Here is a 15,565-nt window from a genome sequence, read left to right as displayed (position 1 = left end):
TTTTCTGGAAAAATCCATCAAGAGTTAGGATCAAAGATGGAGACCCCAAACTTAAACCAGCTCCTTCCTTCCATCTTCTGTTTATTAAATCAAGAGTTAAGACCGGGTGAATTCAATTATTCCTTTGAAGACCACATCTTTGTTTTGAAACGCAGATCCCTAAAAGCAGCATAACTCAAGCATCTGTTCAACTGAACAGTACAGAAATGTGCCCAGCTTGTGCCAACTCTTAGTTTCAAACACAATCTGGAGTGTAGACCCTGGGGCCAGACTGATTCTCTACTGAGTCAGCCACTGGCCACCTGTGTGACCCTGGGCCAGTTTTATAGCTTTTTATGTCTCTCTCTCCTTCATTGGCATAAAGAGAATAAGAGAGCATCCACAACCTCAAGGAACTGGGGTGAAAATTATATTAATATCTGTAAAACTCTTAGTGCCTGACACATAGCAAGCAATCAAAAGATTATTTTCTCCAAAGACTATAAGTGTTAGGTAGCCTATTCAACTGAAAAACTAGAAATTCCCTTTGCCTAGAAAACAGGATATTTAGGCCTTTTCAGGAATTCTCACAAAGGAAATTTGGTCCATATATTGTGGTTAAGTTAGTGTCCCATGGGGAAAACAGGGCTTCTTATGCTACCATCTTGCTGATGTCACTTGTTATACTTAGGGCTCTTAACATGCTTTCTTTTCTCTTTGTTTCATTTTTTTCTTTTTTTTTTTTTTTTTTTTTTGCATAGGATGAGTGCCATGCCCATAACAAGTACCAAATAAATAATTTTATTGTGAATAAATGCAGAAAGAATGGACTGTGAGTTCATTTTTTAATAATGGAGGGGATGGAAGGGGTCATGTATGTGAAGAGTTGAGACATAAATAAGTCCCTCCCTTAGCACCTGCAGGAATTTGGGACCATCGCCAAGGACAGAAACTGAGAACTCTGAGTCCAGTGACCAAGAAGTTGGTTTCTAATAATAGAGCTAGCGCAGCTGACAGAAGCAGAGACAGTAGACCTGAGCGGAAACAACCCGAGAGTCAGGTAAGCTGTTTCCAAGCTTTGACTCCCTCACAAACTGTGTAACATCATCTGGGAAGCCTAGTACTCCCTCTGATGACAATGGGGATAAGAGATAGAACTGTCCTTTTGGGGTTCCAGGAACCACCTGAACCTCAGTTACTTATTTCTAAAAGGAGGATGCTAAGCTAGCCGCAAGTGACTATATCTGTGAAAGTGCTGTGTAATCTACATAAAACAATAAAAAAGTTAAAGGCATAATCATAACTGAATTAGAAGAGAAATTAGGGTTAACCCTAAGAAAGAGGTTCTTAAGAATCTATGGCATCAAGTGTATGCTCAGTCGCTCAGTTGTGTCTGACTCTGTGGCCCCATGAACTGTAGCCCACCAGGCTCTTCTGTCCATGGGGATTCTCAAGGCAAGAATACTGGAGTGGATTTCCATGCCCTCCTCCAGGGGATCTGCCTGACCTATGACATCATACCAGACCAGATTTTGAAAGGAGACTGTGGGATCTCTATATGAGAGGAACTTGAAGGAAAGGAGAGGAAAGAACATCTGTGGGGAGGGGGAGTGTAAAGTGTCCCCAGCAATGCTTTTTGGCTTTCAGATGCCATAATTATGCAGCTGCTAAGAACATGCACCATGATGCCCAGTGGCTCTCAGGATCAGGGCAGTGTCACTTCACCAGTGACATCCAGAGGAGCAAGCCAGCATGGCCCACAGGTGTGCTGGGGCATGAAAGAGGCTGGCATCTGGAAGAAATAGAAGAGCTCCAGACCTGCCGGCTTGGCAAGATCTTGTTTGATGGGTGATCTCTTTTTAGAAAGAGCGGCCTACCTGGTGCCATCTCATTTTTTTAAATACTGCCAACCAAGTTTTGTGGGGCCTGAAGCTCAAAAATTTGGGGGCCCCTCTTTGAGGAACAGATCAGGAAGCGACAACAAAAAGTCAAAATGAAGCCCAGGGTCTTGAAAGGGTGCTGTGCAGATGAGGGCCCTGAGATCTGAGGCTCATTAGCTGCCTGGTATAGCAGCCTGCCTACACTCATGTTATTATCTTTGCTCTACAGATGGGGAACCGAGGTTCAGAGAAGGAACACGTCCTGGGGCGTGCGGTTCATGAATGGCCAAGCAGGAACCAGCTCCCAGTCATCCTCGTTTGTGTGACACCATGGCTGTACTTGGAAGTAGGGTGGAGTCTCTGTTCTCACCTGCGTAAATGCAGATTGCTGGAGCCTCTATTCTGGGAAATGTGTTTGCTTCTAACTCTGAAAGAACAGCTAAATGATGAACATCCTCATACGTGAGTATTCCAAAAAATCTAGAGGTTTGCCAGGCCTTGCACACTTGAAGGTTTGATTATGGGAACTGTAAGTGGGGGCAACTGACAACACCAATGATCTATAAATGTTAATAAGAAACAATGTTTATGGCTATGATAACAGGTATAAGCTCTAATGTCTGTAGCAGAAGTCAGAAACACAGTCACAAAAGTGATCCCAGAAAGATAAAGATATCACAGATCCAGTTCAGTGCCATCTTTCTCCAACTAAAGATGAAAACTAAGGCCCAGAGAGGGTAAGTCACTTGCCGAAGGTCACACAGCTTCTAGTGGCATAGATGGAGCTAGGAATCTACTCCTGCAGTTTCACTTCTTCATTGCCAACATTGTCACTGGGGTTCTAATTCCACAAAGCATTCACTATTTACTTTCTAAACAAGGACAGTAATGGTGCTTTCAAGAGTTTAACAATTAACCATGCATTTTGATTTTTACTTAACCTCAAAGATAAATAAAACAGTATCCATGTATAAGATGCTTGGAAAAAGTCTTCAATCATGATCCTTGCAAAAATAAAGAACTTGCCACACCTTTTACATTTGGCTTTTAAATTTTATTTTCTGGTGCTTTCTATAGTTGACTAAAGAATGAGCCCATTCGGGGGTAGTGGGGAAAAGAAAGTTACCATGTCCTTTTGTTTTGGTGTCAGTGAAGGCATATTTTTATTATGAAGTAAAGGACATATTCTTTTTATTAACTTTTATAAGTTCAGTTCAGTTCAGTTGTTCAGTCATGTCCAACTCTTTGCGACCCCATGAACCGCAGCATGCCAGGCCTCCCTGTCCATCACCAACTCCCAGAGTCCACCCAAACCCATGTCCATCGAGTCAATGATGCCATCCAACCATCTCATCCTCTGTTGTCCCTTTCTCCTCCTGCCCTAAATTTTTCCCAGCATCAGGATCTTTTCCAACAAGTCAGCTCTTCAAATCAGGTGGCCAAAGTATTGGAGTTTCAGCCTCAACATCGGTCCTTCCAATGAACACCCAGGACTGATCTCCTTTAGGATGAACTGGTTGGATTTCCTTGCAGTCCAAGGGACTCTCAAGAGTCTTCTCCAACACCACAGTTCAAAAGCATCAATTCTCCGGCGCTCAGCTTTCTTTATAGTCCAACTCTCACATCCATACATGAACACTTTTTTAAGATCACCACCAATTTAAGACTTAAGATGATCTGTCTCCAGGAAACTGGCTACATCTTTCCCATGATCCCAAACCAAGAGATAAAGTATAGTGGTGAGAAAGGCAATTATCCCTCCCATTTTCTACCCTCCTGCTCCTTTTCCTACCCTGGCTACCATCTGGGTTACTGTGAACATAGTCAAGATTACCCTCTATGGCTGTGGTGTACCATAGAACTGTTCACAATGATGGAATGTCCTATATACTGTCCAATATGGCAGCCATAAGTCACATGTGTTTTGAAATTTGAAATGTGGTTATCGGGACTTAGGAACTAAATTTTAAATTTCATTTTATTTTAATTTATTTTAAATTTACATAGTCACATGTGGTTAGTGGCTATAATATTGGACATGTCCAACATAGAACATGTCCATCATCACAGGAAAATTTATGAGACAACATTGACTTAAAGGATTTACCCCTGAGCAAGAGCCTAGAGACTGTGGCTCCTGTCTGACCCTGAGCTGGGCTTCATCCTTTGGGCTGAGCTGAAAGAGAGGCCTCCAAGAGGGCCTGGTGAAGACTCCTGGGGCATCAGGAGGAAAGGAGGTGGAACAGAGTGGACTCACTCCATTGATTCCTACACAATAAAACAGAGAGGGACCTTAGCCCCTGCCCCTCTTTACAGTTGAGAAAACTGCAGAGCAATGAATTAATGACTCGGTAAAACTTAAAACAATCAGTGAGTAATTGAGTCAGGCTCCTAGTTCCCTTCCTGATTAAGTGACAGACCTGTTCCAAGAGCCAGAAAAAAAGTCATTCGTTCTTTCATTCTTTCAGCAGAGACACATTTTGTTTCCTCTGCACAAGGATTCTAGTGTGTAGGATGAACACACAAGGGAGATGTGAGTTGGTAGAGGAGGAGGAGGTGCCATCAGTGCAAATCAAAGGGCTCTCCGGAGGATCTAATAGGGTGATGGAGCAACCCAGGAGCCTGGGACTGAGCCAGTCTTAGCACTGAAAGTCCCTCATCCCAAGAAGCACCTTGGCTGTGCGTGCTCAGCCATGTCTGACTCTTTGCAACCCCATGGACTGTAACCCTCCAGGCTCCTCTGTCCATGGAATTTTCCAGGCAAGAATGGAGTGGGTTTCCATTTCCTAGTCCAGGGGATCTTTCTGATCCAGAAATGGAACTGGTGTCTCTTGCATCTTGTGCATTGGCAGGCAGATTCTTTACCCCTGTGTCACCTGGGAAGCCTAAGAAGCACCTTAGTCCAGGGCAACTCAAGATAGTTGCTCACCCTCAGACTGGTAATAACATCACTGATCCTCCAGAATCCAGGTGAAGCAGAGAATCAAGGCAAATACTGCCTTTGTGTGGGTGGCTCAGGCATTTATTAATACTTTATAAATCTGGAGGAAAAAAATGTTTCCTGGGGTAATAATATCCTGTATTTTCCCCTTCATCTGCATTCAATTGTTCTCAACCAGCAGCCTGCAAGCAGCCCAACTTTTAAATGGACCATGCCTCTTTACACAACATTACGTCTTAAAACATACCTTTAAATGACCATAACATGATTTTAAAACAGAGATATGGAGTGATTAATCCACAATGTAGAACTCTGTTCTGGAGGCTGAGACTGGTTATTACAAGGTGAAAGCACTTATACAATCATCAGTCACCTGCACCATACCTTGCTTTAGTGGAGGTCTGGGGATTTCTAATGGCCTCTTTAAGAATGTCCTGTTTCCACTTGAGTCAGTCCTAGACAGAAGCATTATTCAGGTGCCCATTGAACACCTGGCCTATGGCATCAATTATCCAAAACCCCAGGATGAAGGAGACAGCAGAGCATACCAGAAAGAGTCCAGGGTTAGGAGACAAGAACTTGGATTCGAGTTTTAATGTTGCCTTTAACTAGCCTGTGTGACCTTGGGTAAGTCACTTTAAGTATCTGAGCCTCGGTTGCCTAATCTGCAAAAGAGAGATTTCAACCCCTGCTCTGATTGCAAGAAATGTGAAAGGGCTTGGAAAGTACAAAATATTACACAATGGCAGGGCCTCTGATAAGTGAAGCTGACATTTGAAAAATGTAACTGTAAGTAGAGATCAGGTACAATTACTGGGCTCTGCAGCAAACCTTCACTTAAATCACCTGCCTCCCTGGAGGACAGGACAGGAGACATGTGAAGACAGGAAAGCAATAGCACAAAGAAGCACAAGTCCAGAGAAAACATGTCAAAGGTCTTGAGAAGTCAGAAAAGCCAGGTGATCTCATTCTGGTGTGTTCTTCTGTGACAAAGACATAACCACAAAGTGAGTCATTTAAAACAAACCATCAGAACAATGGTAAGATCCCCAAAAGGCAGAAATATGCATAAGACACACATTCTACTGATGTATCTTTATGGATTGAGTCTCTAGCCTTGGAATGTATGTCGGTATAGTTTTTCTTGCCATTTCTGTTTGCTCACAGGGCTTCATCACAATTAGATCATCCTCACCTGAAGCCCAAATCAGACTCCTTTTCCTGGAATAATTTTTATAGATAGTTCTAAGTAGTCAGCTTCTGCCACAATAATATCACGTAATAAACGACCACCAAACCTCAGTATCACACACCAATAAATATTTGTTTCTGCTCATGAGTCGAAGGGGAGTTCTGATTTGTGTGGGGCTTACTTACGCACCTATGTCAGCATGGGGAGGGCAGATACATGCTGACCCTGGCTGGGCCCTCATCTATGTCTAGGGATTGGCTGACTACTATATAATAGAACCATCTGGAATCTCTTCACATGAACTAACCAATAAAATACAGGACACCAAGTTCAACTAGAATTTCAGATAAAATATATGTGTATTTTTGAGTATAAGTGCGTCCCAAATATTTGCTGAGTCTGGGAACCCTACCTATGTGTCTCTTTCATCCCTCTAGCAGGTGACCGCGGCATGTTCACGCTGTGAGCTGGGGAAAGAACAGCAGAAGCGCACACAGCTCCTTAGACTCTGGGCTCAGAACTGAAGAGTCACTGTGTTCCATTGGCCAAAGCAAGTCACAAGCCCAGCCCAGATTCACGGACTGTAGAATCATCCTGAGAAAGACATAGATACAGAGAAGGTGAAAACTGGAGCTGTTTTGACAAATCCTCTGCTACAGTCCCCAATGGCAAAATCACCAGCCAAAGGCACAGGAACACTATTGCGTTGTTTAGTTGCTAAGTCGAGTCAGACTCGTTTGCACCTCCATGAACTGTAGCCCGTCAGGCTCCTCTGTCCATGGGATTCTCCAGGCAAGAATACTGGAGTGGGTTGCCATTTCCTTCTCCAGGAGAGCTTCCTGACCCAGGGATTGAACTCACATCTCCTACATTTCAGGTGGATTCTTTACTGCTAAGCCATGGGGGAAACGTATGAGTACAATAGCCTAGAAGAAGAGGTACTCAAATGTCACTTGTCCATTGAATTCAAGCAAGGAAGAGGCATGGATTGAGAAAGCATTGAGGACCTTCAGCTACAGGGGAGAAGACTGGGTTCTAGGCCGGCTTTGTAAATTTTCTTTGTTTCCTTGGACAGAACCCTTCTTCTCTGGGGCTCAGTTTCTTCATCTATAAAATGGTAACCTGCACTCCAGGACCTTGCAGTTCTAAGATCTGATATTCTTGAATATTTTAACTCAAGCTACTTACCTTCTTCCATCATTTCCCTTCAGCAAACTCCTGCAGCCTAATGGACTTTATGACTATATTAGCAATGCTATAACTTAAAACCACCCACCATGGTCCTCATGGACTGCTCCCGCATTCAAAGCAAATTTAATCACCAATGCATATCCAATAAAAAAAAATGGAAATCTTCAGGCCAAGGGGACATCAGCTCCTGGCAAGGAACAAGCCTCTTGAATAAATAAATCTGCTTTGCCTAATATTTCCCCCTCTTGATTTGAAGAGAGACAGTAACCCTTTTTCTGTCATTGAATTAATTTGCTAGAAGTGGCTGTAATTTCTATATAAATCCTGAGATTGTTTCTAATTTACATGTTATATATGAATGTTTATGCATGTGGTCCCAGCCTAATATCCTCCAGGGGTCCTCTTGGAAACTGTATGAATCATGTAAACAAAATTAGACTGAAATAAAAAGAATGTATGATATTTTCTTCACTAGTACTAATTTTTTTCTAAGTTTGGTTTTCTCCATAATGGTCTTCCTGCTGACTTTAATTATATTTATGACACAATTATCCTGTGCCAGGCACATCCTCACGTGCCGGCTGCTCATTTGGCATCTGTCTGGTTTGGGGGGATGCCCTGCAGGCAGAGGGGTGGTCTGGCTTGTTTGCTGTTTGTCTTTTGGGAGGCTGCTGAAGGAAGAGGGGCTAGAAGATGGTATAGGGGCATCTATGTGGCTTTTCTCCCTGTCCCATCCCACCTCCCCTCTATTTTATGGGGATGAATTCGGGTCATGGGCAAAACTGAAACCAGGTCCAGGGAACTTCCTCTTTCTGTGGCCTCCCTAGAGTGCTATTTGAAGACCATTACTGCTGTTAATTAATGATTTGCCAGCTGTCTGCACTAATTTTATAGCATTTATGTATGCACATGCGTTGTACTTTAGTCTGTTTCGCAGACTAAACCAAACACAATGAACATGAAATATGAATTCAAACCTCTGATTTCCGTTTCTAGCAGGAGGCCTGCTGAGCTGGTGCAGTTCTACCTTGTGCAATCATTGGGAGGGTGTACTCACCTCGCGGTTGGCGGGAATATGGCCTCCGAAGTTCCATTTTGCTGGGAGGCCCTACAGGGGCAGGGTCATGAAGGGAGCACGCTGTGTCCTGAGTCAGGGGTAACTGTCGAGTCAACAGTCTGGATAACAAGGGCACAGCTCTTCAGAAAGTTAACCCATTCCAGGTCTCTCAAACATTCATCAGAAGGACGTGTCAACACCTCCTCCGGACCCCTTTCTTGTCATGATCTCCTTTCTCTAAATAGAAAATATTGTGTTTGTGATTCTTTGGAACTACCCATCACCGTTTATCCCAGAGATTGTCATTCTCAGGAATATGAGAAGTTTGCATTGGCTGATCTAACAGACACCTCTGAGATTTAGAATTAGAGTGTTTGTCATGACTAGCTTTGGCTTCTATCATTTCTCTAGGCTCACCCAACATCAGACCAGGTCATTCCCATTCAAACATTTGACTGTTCCCTTCCCTTCCAGAAAAATCAAAGAAAATCATAGTCTGCCTACAACAGAGTAAGGTACAGCATAATGGTTTGATTTTTGCAGAACCATTCAATAATAACAACACCCCAAAACATTTTATTTTACTCTGTGAGGTAGAGAAGAAGACCCAGCAGAAATGGGACATAGTCCTTAGAAAGAAGTGGGGGACCTCATAAACACTTATTACGAGCCAGGCCTGTGCTCTGTCATCTTCGCAACAACTTTTCAAATGTTATCATTTTATAGACAATGAATCTGAGACTCAAAGAAGTTAGATTTTCTCTAGGGGAGAAGCAACACAATTGAAAAGAGCATGTAACTATCAAGTGCCAGGCCAGGCCATCCCTGCCAGAAATGCCACAGAGGCTAGGAAGACAGAAAAACAAGCAAAAGCTGGGGTAGATGGTTTGGAGAAGCACACAAGACTTTGGTAAGAGCTGGATAGCTGCAGGCATAGAGAACTTTCCAGAAGAGAACCTAAGTGAGGAATGAACAGAGCATGTTCTCAGGGAACCGTGAGGGTGTTGGCCTGCTTAAGGCTCAGGTTGGGGTGGGAGGAAGCTAGTGGGCTCCAGAGTCCACACTCGAGACATTGGAAGTTGGCTCAATCTGGACACATTCTGAGCTGTTCCAAGGAGTTAAAGAAGGAAGCAAGGTGACCCGAATGGTCACAGAGTCACCACCGTCATTCTGCCTCTTGGGCGGGGCCCTGAATCTGGCTGGAGGACCCTTTTCAGCTTACTAAAGCAATTAAATTCAGAATATAAAGGTATATGTAAACACCACTACTTCTAGAAATGACTAGTAAAATAAGTACCCACAATATGAGTATAAAAGCTGGACACCTTGGTGTTCTGGGTGCATGAGTGGAAATATATTTGATGAAGGCATGAAACAGAGGTTGCCAAGTGGTGCTAGTGGTAAAGAACCTGCCTGCCAGTGCAGGTACATAAGAGACGCAGGTTCAATCCCTGGGTCTGGAAGATCCCCTGGAAGAGGCGATAGCAACCCACTCCAGGATTCTTGCCTGGAGAATCCCATGGACAGAGAAGCTGGGTGGGCTACAATCCAAAATGTCGCAGAGTCGGACACAATAAAAGTGACTTAGCACGCATGAAACAGATCTAACATATCACTACCTTTTGGAGGTTTTCCCTTTTTCTAGGTTTCTTTCAGTTCAGTTCAATTCAGTCGCTCAGTCGTGTCTGACTCTTTGCAACCCCATGAATTGCTTTAGGACATTGCAATTAATCCTGATATTCCAATATCCTGTACTTATGTCCTGTTTATTCATCTGTCCTTATGAACATGAAGATTTTTGTAAAGGCGGGAAAGAAGCAAAGTAAATTTGGGAGATTATAAGGCAGAAATGCTTCTTTAAAAGTTTTCCTTTTCAATATTGAATCAATTCAAGAATTCAGTTGACAAGGTCAATGCTGGGTCACATATCCTGACTTCCTTATACCCACAGCTTAATAATCTAAAAATAAAAATCAATTCTTGTCTGAGGGTTGTGAAGGGCTCATAATTGCTTTAGAGTGAAGCTCAGAACCACTGTGCCTTCTCTGGCCTCCCATTTCTTAGACAGGAGAACACCGTTTTTCAAGTCCAAGGCACTGTCAGTATTAGATTGCATGGTGACCAAATAGGAAAATCTCTGTTTAAGATGAGATGATAATCATTACAATCATCAGGCAAAAATGAGGCCCTTTCTTTAATGCTGCCTATAGAGATGGCAGAGAAGTAATAAGAACCAATTGTTGGTTAGAAATCACTTCCCTTAGAAAAATTGGTTCATAATCATTTTCCTTCCTATTTTCATGATAGTATTTTGAATCAAAGAACTTGCTTTGATTTTTAAATAAAACTGTTTGCCCCCCTTCCAGCTACTGAATTTTCTTTCTCTTTAACCCCAAGATCCAGATGTGCTTGGAACTTCATTATAGCATACACTTTAGCTGTGAGCCTGGCTGGGGTGAATTTCTGGTTTGTTTGCTTTATTAGATTTTGTGCCATTAAATAAAACCTTGAACTTCTAGAATGCTGTTGAATTTCCCATCATAGCTACACCTCCATTTGTACATGTGAATATCTGTAATAGAGCCGGCTTTCTGTTTTTATTAGCACTTCCTTTTTTTGTTGTTTAAATGTATTTATTTTTATTTTATAGTATAAAAAAAATTTACTATGAGATTTACACTCAATAGTTCTTTTATATATACTGCAATTTTACTCAAATTTCACAAAAAAATTAGCATGTAGGAAATTTGAATGAAACAGTATGGTAAAAACAACAAAGAACCAAAAAATCTAAAAAGGAAGTACACCAATAGATGACAATTCAACATTTATTAGGGTTTCAGTTTTGGTTGACACTTAATGCTTGCAAATTTTGAAACAAACTTTGAGATCATGATAACTATTCTGAAGAGATCTCAGCACCAGCATTAAGACTTGTATTATACATTCAGTTGGTATTAGCACCTTCTTATAGAAGTATTTAGCCTTCTAATCAGCCACAGTTTTTAAAAACCAATTCCTGGAGTTTTCATAAAATTTTAAAGTATCTATCAAGAGTCTTTTAACTATAAAGATCAGCCATAAGATGGAAATGGAAGAGTCCATTAAAATCTCATTATGGAAGAGAAATTCTCTGCCACTTTTTCTTAATTCTACCCCATGGGAATGTAACTGCCCTCCCTCCCCCCGCTCTATCTATATAGCGCCCGATTAGAATCCAAGGACTGGGATGCGAGGGGTCAGTGGAGACACGCATACACCATCCTCATCTCAGCCTGGGTCATGGAAATGCACACCCAGGTCAGCTTCCTCCCATCCTTGGTCTCCCCAATCCTGCTTCATCCACCTTCTACCACCACAGCCTTGGAGAAGCAAAACATGCCTCCTGAGTCTCCCAAACCTTATTTTTAATCAAAATTTAGGCATTTGCACAACTGATTTCTTTTAGACCAAGCCAACTTTCTTTTAAGCCCAGTCTGTTCTGTGAGGCCAGCTAATTAGCCTGCCTGTACCAGAAGTACTCACTTTTTATTACCTTTAATAAAACAAAGCCAGGTTTGAGGAAGTGTTGGATGGAAGCTGTCTCCAAAACCTCAGGAAGGGAACCCCCACCTTCTAAGCCCCCACCTCCTCCCCAGTAAGATTTGTGGTCTGGTTAGAAGGACCATTTAGATGATGAAAGGAACCAGTGGACAGCCCCTGATTTATAACCAGCGTGATTTTTTTTAATATCCACCAAATTAATATTTTTATGTCTGTTCCCCCATCAGGTTGCTTCGGTTTGAATTTCAACGAGGGGGAGCCTGCCAAGACCATGTAGTAAAATACAACTGGATCATAAATCCCAGCAGGGGTGGGAGAACGTAAGACAGATTGCTAACACCTTAAAAAAAACAACACTGAAACCCCCAAAGCAGGAATTCGCTTTAAAGTACTCCAGGCCCAGCAGGGAACAGGAGAGACACAAGCCTTCAGAACGTGAAAGTTGGTTCGCCTTCCCTTTATCACTTCCCGGCAGACTCCAACTCATAGCAAGCCATTCTGGCAGGTAAATCAGGCCCCCTGAGCTTTCCACCCAACGCCAGGGATGTTTCTCGGGGATGTGTGCTAGAGATAAGGCAGAAATACTCTCAAATGAGCACCTTCTAGCAAGTCGAGTCTTTCTGCAGCCCTTCCTCTGGAATGGCGGTTCACACAGCTCATCAAAGTCTCCTTTCATTAGTGCCACACCGAGGGAAATAAACGCAGCTGGCAAGACGGGGTTTGAAGCTGTAAGAAGAAAGCCATGTGTTTCCTTCCTAAGACTAAAATCATTTCCCTACGAGGAATAAAGAGCTTTTACAAACTTTCTGGAGGGATACGTCTCGGAGGGGACAGGTTGATTACTCTCACACCCGCACTGGGTACCAGCAGGAGAAACAGAAGCCTTGATTTGCTTGGTTTTATAACAGGTTGACTTCACTCGAGCATATATGGAAAAGTAAACGCCCTTATAACCTAGCTTATTATTGCACTCATTTGGATAAACTACAGGACGAATTGAGTCGGCTGAAACATAACTGCTGCCAACAGGAGAACCCTGATAGAGCTCAGTGGATAGCCCATAAAATAGAGGCTAGTCCTGTCTGTCAACACCGGCATCGTAAAGGCCGCTCACTAATCCTCCTCGTGGGCAGCGCTAAATCCTGGCTTCATGTTGTCTTTTCGTTCTGTCACTTGCCTGTCCCTAGGTCTTGGGACACACCACTTGATCTTGGGAGCCAGATGACCTGCTCTCAGCAGATGCATGGAGTGACATTCCCAGTGTCACAACTTCACCAGGAATTGTTTCATAGAAACCCACTTACAGACCAGATTACCCTTTCTCATCACACGTTACCAAACAAACGAACACCCTTCAAACCTTTGTTTCACCCACTCTGTATTCAGAGGCAAAGTCACGGCTGAGACTTTCAGAAAATTTGTGAACAGGCAAAGGCACAGCACCAGAGAGGGTCCAAATCGATGTGTAAAGAGACTCACACGAAATGGAAATGCATGGAGAAACCTAGAGTTTGGTTTGATTTTTTTGGTTAGAATATAAAGATTTTTAGTTTGTTAGTATGGATATTTCATTACAACCATAAAAACAGAATTCTATATATAAATATTTATGTGTGTGTGTGTGTGGTAATATTGAGTTTTTAGGTAAATAGCCTAAAACTTTAGCAGACTCACACAAGTCCCCACAAGTGGAATATAGGTCTAACACAAACCCAAAGTATATGAAGACATTTTTCTAGAAAGGACATTAGTAGGACAAGTACTGAAATTTGAAAAAGATCTGCAAGTTAGTGATATTGCTTTCCTGGATTTAATATCTGCACTGGGGTTGTATAAATGAATCTAGGAAATATGTTCAGGAATAAAAGGCAGCATGTCCACAATTTCCAAACCATTCAGAAAAGTGTTACACACACACACACACACACACACACACACACACACACACGGAGAGAGAAAGGAAACATGATAACATATTAACATTTGAAGAATCTGAATTTAAAATAATTCTTGTTACTATTTTTTGCACCTTTAATGTAGATCCGAGGTTATTTCAAAAGTAAAAGTTTTTTCTTTTCTTAAAAAAAAAATGTCTCCCTATTTAGACCCCCCAGATTTACTGTGTCTTTTTCTTTTTCAATTTTATTTTTAAAATACTCATTCGTTTATTTTTAATTGAGGTATAAGTGACATAACATTATATTAGCTTCAGGTGTGCAGCATAACGATTTGATCTTTGCATACATTGTGAAATGATCAGCAGTAAGTCTAGTTAACATCAATCACATAGTTATGAAATTTTTTTGCCTTGTGATGAAAACTTTTAAGGTTTACTCTTAGTAACTTTCAAGTATGCAATACATTATTGTTAACTATAGTCAACACACTGTATGTTGCATCACCAGGACTTGTATTTTATAACTGGTTTATACTTTTGACCCCCTTCACCCATTTAGCCCACTCCCCACTCTCTTATTTAAAATAAAAGCCTATAAACATAGTTTGAAAGACATGATTTAAAAGAAACAAGATTACAACTCAGTCAAACAAGTGTAAAGGGAAAATAAAATCCTAATTGAGTATATTTGTAAGTTTATTTATTTGCTTCCCCACATCAGTCTAAAAATGATTTGGTGTAGGTTCTCACCATTTTGGATATCATTTAGAGCCCTTAATCTTGAAAAACAGAGGATGGGGAGCTGGAGATGAGATTGGTAAAACTACCAGTTAAGAGTCTGTCCTGAGAAGAGAGGCTCTGGAAGGAGAAGACCTGGATTCTCTAGGCCTATAGGGTTCCAGGCCCTGGGACTTTTTCCCTCTGTGGCCCTTAGTTTCCTCATCTTCAAAATGGGCATGAAGGCAGGGCTGTCGTGAGGATCAGCTTGGGATGTCTTGTCTTGTACAGAGCCCGTCACCTGCTCAATCAGGGGTGTCTGCTCTCAGCTCGGACACCTCTCCTGCCCGTCTGGAGCAGGGAAATGGCACCCATGGCATGTGGTAGGGCTCACCAAGGGCCGCACAGTTTCTAAGTGTTGATGATAGCCCAGTGGGAAAGACAGTGATCATTAAAGCTCCACGTAGGCACCTGGGGGATCGTCCTCACCCTCAAAGACAAGCCTTTCCCTGTAGCGCTTTAGTAATGGAAACATCCCAACTGTGCTTCTTCCTGTGAATCAAATCCCATTTGGGCTGAAGACCTGCTGACATTTATTAATCCAAATCTGCTTTTCAGAGACTTCTGCTGACTTTGAGCTAAACATGTGGGCCCCAGCCCTGGGCTGAAATGGAAATGATGCTTTCTTCTTTCTCTTTTTCACCAGAAACACCATTCGGACGCCGTCAGAAATTGATGCACCTGAGTACAAAGTGTCTGTTCCCTGCATCCTTCACATGAATGTGGTCCAGGGTCCAACACAAGCCCACACGCACACATGTGCGCACACATCCTCAGCCTAACACATGTCCACATGCACGCATGCACACACATCCTCAGTCCAACACAAGCACACATGCCTCACATGTGCACACACATACTTAGCCCAACACAAGTTCACATGCACGCACATATGCACATACATCCTTGGCCCATAAAAGTCAATGACACCTCTGAATATCTGAAACCCACTACTCAGCAAACACCGTCTCCTTCCTGGAACTTGAGAATGGAGACAACGTCTTGTCATGGAGCATGTGTGTAGCTTCAACTAGCGATAAATCGAGGCCCTATTCCTGATGCATAACAGCATGGGCAGTAACGGGCAAGAACATCTCAGCAGACGACA

General features: G+C 42.4%; 1 long non-coding RNA gene across 1 annotated transcript; it reads right to left on the bottom strand.

Moving 5' to 3' along the window:
- Positions 1-6,361: 6,361 nt before the first annotated feature.
- On the bottom strand, positions 6,362-8,549 carry LOC123334895. The gene is made up of 2 exons (XR_006553088.1): positions 8,241-8,549; positions 6,362-6,586 (listed from the first exon to the last, which is right to left on the bottom strand). It is a non-coding gene; the product is annotated as an uncharacterized LOC123334895 (long non-coding RNA).
- Positions 8,550-15,565: the final 7,016 nt, after the last annotated feature.

Source organism: Bubalus bubalis, chromosome 8, assembly GCF_019923935.1.
Source record: "Bubalus bubalis isolate 160015118507 breed Murrah chromosome 8, NDDB_SH_1, whole genome shotgun sequence".
Lineage (NCBI taxonomy): Eukaryota > Metazoa > Chordata > Mammalia > Artiodactyla > Bovidae > Bubalus > Bubalus bubalis.
This window is presented reverse-complemented; position numbering and strand designations above follow the sequence as displayed.